The following is a 4454-nucleotide window of genomic DNA, read 5'->3' on the forward strand; positions in this document are numbered from 1 at the left end:
TTAGTGGTCTAATTGAACCACTTAATGTCTTGTTTGTGTGTATTACTAATTTAAAACTTATTTATTACAATTTAAAAGACCAGAATAATCAAATATACTTCTACAGAACAAAACAGGACCAGAAAAGTATCAAAAACATACTTTGTTATTTTGTTGTCTGTGTCACCAGATCTAAATTAAAGGAACACTGGTAACTTAAAAGCACACTTCTGTCGGGGGCGGGGGGAAGCTACAATTGTTAACCGTAACAGCTAAGAATGATCAAATCTGTACAGAAGCCCTTGTGTTGTTTATTTTGATTAACTTGATGTAACCTGCCGTACACAGTTTTTTACATGCCCCCAAATATATGAACTGACAATATATAACTGCATTACAGAAGTTGTTTGGAATTAAACTAGAATTTTTGGCAATTGAGGCCCTGATCCAAGCAAGCATCTGAGCATGTGAGTAGTTCCACAGCAGTCAAACATATACTTAAATGCTTTCCTGAATCAGGGCCTCACTAGGTGCTCGATGGGCTTTGCCACCTGAGGGGACGTAGGGAGGCAGTTAGAGACTGAGCAACATGAGTTAGATGTTTCTGCTAAAATTATCAACAGTGTAAAAATGTTCACATTTAAAATGTCATATTCAGGTCTCAATCATCTCACTGGGAAGCAGGGACCAGTGTACACATCTCTGAGATATGGTTTCTGGGTGTCTACAGTCTCAGGAAGACTGCAATGCATCAGCTTATATCCGATTAACATTTTCAAGCTTTTCTCTGCAACCACCGGGACTAGAAACATAATATTTTTAAAATAAAATCTTAGATTCTAGAGCACAATCCTGCAGCACTGTGTGGATTCCAAGGTAAATTCCAGAGAATACAAGGGATCCTGACTACAGGTTTCAGCATGTCATGCTTTGCTTTAATCAGATTTTCAGACTCCTTGTAGGTACTGTCTTTGCTACGACTACAGACCGTGGCATGCAATACTCCATTTTATTCTGAGCAGAAATGCTCGTGGAAATCTACACGTCCCAGCACGTTCATCTTGAGAAGTGTGGACAGTGCATTTTTGCCCTAAGTGGAGTCTGCAATGCACACTGGGCATCTCCCTGCATACACTGCAATTTTTCAAAAAGAAAATGAGGGTGATCTGTACAATAGGTTTATGTTATAAATTCTATAGTGTCTAAGTGGAGGTTAGGTCTGGGTCCCAAGGTCAGAACCATTTTCACATTGTGGTGGTTGTTGCTAGAAACCACCAAAATGAGATTAAATCACAGGTTCAAAATATCGCCCAAAGCAAGCTTCCTCGTACCTCCTTTTCCTTTCTCCTCTTTACCCTGATGCTTCTTTTCCACCCTCTTTTAACAATGTTTATGTTTTTCCTTAGGTCACATTTTGTCACTCATTTTAGATGCTAATTACAATCTCCCCCTCCCCATCTCTCTCAAAGATGTTTTCTTTGCTGATTTGGCCTTTCTTCCTCTGTCTCCTTTTTTGCTTCACTGCTTTCTCTTGCCATCCCAAATCCCAATTACTCCTGACCATTTCCAAGCCCTGTGCTCCCCTCCCCTTCTCCTCTCCCCCACACCCTGCTGAGGCTGCGTGCTGCAAACTGGGGTGGTGAGTGTTTTGGTGGGGAGCTGCTGAGAGTGGGAGGCGGGGTGTCTCTCACTGAGTTGGGATGGGGGTCGCCCTGCCCCTGTGATTACCCCTCTGTGGGGGGTTATGCCCCCGGGCTCCCAGATGATCACCCTGCGCTCGGCTGCTACCTCCACCCCCGGCCCCCATTACCTGCCTACAGGCGCAGGGGTCCGCTCTGGGGTCTGTGCTAAGAGGGCCTCAGGCCACGCTGCAGGCGTCGTTAGGACGCTTCAGTTGCTAGGGCCTAGACACAAGCGGGACTGACAATTCTATCAGGCAATACGCGCCTTCGAGTTCAACCCGCCTCCTGCGAAGGGAGCCGCGATTGGCTGAGACCGACGAAGTCTGTTCTAGAGGCGACACCGAGAAAACTATAATTCCCAGCATGCTGTGCGCTGCTATTCTCGTAGCCACCGGTGTGAGACGGCGAGCAGTGCATGCTGGGGATTGCGGTCTCTTCACTGGGGAGGATGAAGAAAGAGTCTGTTCTGGGCGCAGTGTGGGCTCCTCTGGCTATTGAGCGCAGCAAAGGAGTGTCCTGTGTGGGGTATAGGCACCTGGCTGCGAGGAGGATGGTTATCAGATCCCTGCAATCTGTGTTTAAGCTGAAGGCAGGGGAAACGGACCTGCTGCCCCAAGGCTTATCCATAGGGAGGGAGACATTTCACACACCCCCAAAAAAACTTAACCACAAGCTGCTGCTGGAAGACCTTTGCTTTTGTGGTAGCTCTTCCGACATAGCCTCTGCAACTGTGTCAAGATTCTCTCTCGGTTGTTAAAGCTTCCCAAGCGGCTCATGTCCCAGTTCCATTCCCTGACATTGAAAGTCCCCCGTGTTTTGGGGTTCTCCTTGATTTGGGGTCATTTTAAGGCTGTTGTGAGTCTCTCCAGACAGGGATGGGAATTTAGCTGCTTTGGTGAGATAGTTTGTTTTGGTTTTGTTTGCAGATCTCCCTCTTTCAGTGCTGGTCTTACATATTTGTAGGAGAAGCATGAGAATCATTTAGATCGAGTTACTTGATTGTAAGCTCTTTGCAGCTAAGGTTCATCTTTTTGTTCTGTGTACAGCATCTAGTTCAGTGTGGCCCTTGATTGAGCCTTCTCGACGTTGCTGCAATGCAATAATAATTACTATCTTGGGGACAGGAGTGCCACTTACTTATGTTCCTTTCCATACAACCAGGAGGGTCCTAATTTCTCTTAAGTCTGCTGATACTGACTCTCCCAGTCGTCCCCCCGTAATTATAAAGGAAAAGTTTTCTTGCCACTGCTGAGTCTGCCACAGGCTGGGCAAGGAGGCAGTAGGTAGATCAATACTATTCACACATTCCTAGGGCAGTTCCTATCTTTCTCGAAACTACCCTCACCTTAGGCAGCTGTACCAAAGTGGTGTTTTGTATCCTAGTTCGGCAGTGACTGATCCTCGGGAAAGAGGATTATTATCTCTTTGAAGTCCAGCTAATAACTTTAATAGGTTAATTATATTTGATGTTTATGATGACTGCCTGTGCAGAGCTATAGTCAATGGGAGTCATTCAGCATAGCTCAACCCTCCCCTGCCCCACGCAGACTGCTCTTCGTAATTATGATTTTGTTACTGGAAATTACAACATAGTGTATTCTTTCTTCCAAACCAGGAACACTGGGGGGAAAAATCCAGTCAGACACAGAACTAGTATTACAGTACATACATAATATTCCAAAACATCTTGTATAACAGTCTGTCTGTGACATTACATTCCAAGAAACAGTGTGTATATATCTCAAAAGTTCAGCACTTGTTACAAGGTTTTTCTTCCAACAATTTCAAAGCATTTTACGAACATTAGAAAATAATCCTCACAATACCTATGTGAGATGGGACTAATAATCCTGGTCTATTTTCAGATGAGGAAACTAGAACAAAGAGAGGGCAAGTGACTTATCCAAAGTGAAACAGGAATGTAGTGGCAATATCAAGAAAACAACCCACAGCTCCTGTGTTTTACTTCTACTAAACCATGAAAATGTATATAATTACTATAGTAAACATTTTTTGTGCAAAGCATATTTAAAGTAACACTTCACTTAAAATTTGGGCCCAAATTTAAGTTGTATAAAAACAAGCTAAATCAATAGAAACTTTCAATTTTATTTAAAATTATAGAGGGTGAATAATATCCAGTTCCGATGGAAATGTTATACAAATAAACATTCCCCTGCAGTATTTGCAAGCCAGACCTTACCTTACTGGGACTCTGAAAGGGAAACGGATGATAAACAAAAATGACAATGCCTTAACTGATTCTGAGTGTCCAGGCTGAACGACATGCAAAAAGTAAACAGCATAATAGTGACAAGTAAAATAGATGTTTATTTAGAATCTTCCCTATTGATTACCTAGATGCTATTGATAACGCAGGTACCGATATAGGTTTGTTTTCAGCCTATGATTTATTTATTTATTTTTTTTTAGTTATCACAGTGTCCTTGTGTACTAACCAAGAGATAGCTGCATAGAGTTTTTGGACCAGAGCAAGACGAGAAAGAAAGATTAAAACAGGCTCCTGCTCTTCTAAAGTGACAGATAAGGAAGAGGACTGTAAGTGCTGCGGAAACTTGATCTGTGGCTCGGATCATCACACAGTAGTTTTTAGGACTATTGTTAGCTGGTTGGGGGATCTGGTATGATGCAGATGAAGAGAGAAAAAACACTGAAGCAGGGAGGACTCGGACCTCAATGAAATTCAGTCCGCCAGTGGGAGGAGGCTGCTGGAGGAGCTGAGTGGCAGTCACGTGCCGCTAATGCTGCTGCAGTATGAGTTAATCCCTGACA

At 43.4% G+C, this 4454-nt stretch overlaps 1 protein-coding gene across 3 annotated transcripts in view; it reads right to left on the reverse strand.

Annotated features, from left to right (window-relative positions):
- Positions 1 to 1880, reverse strand: part of DNAI3 (dynein axonemal intermediate chain 3) — a 53813-nt gene extending 51933 nt beyond the window's left edge. The window contains exon 1 of one of the 3 annotated variants that reach the window (XM_050962122.1): positions 1790 to 1880. The gene's annotated coding sequence lies outside the window, so the exon portion shown is untranslated. The remainder of the gene's footprint in view (positions 1 to 1789) is intronic. The other 2 variants (XM_050962123.1, XM_050962121.1) reach the window with 2 other exon arrangements.
- Positions 1881 to 4454: the final 2574 nt, after the last annotated feature.

The sequence above is a fragment of the Gopherus flavomarginatus genome, chromosome 7 (assembly GCF_025201925.1).
Source record: "Gopherus flavomarginatus isolate rGopFla2 chromosome 7, rGopFla2.mat.asm, whole genome shotgun sequence".
Taxonomy (NCBI): domain Eukaryota; kingdom Metazoa; phylum Chordata; order Testudines; family Testudinidae; genus Gopherus; species Gopherus flavomarginatus.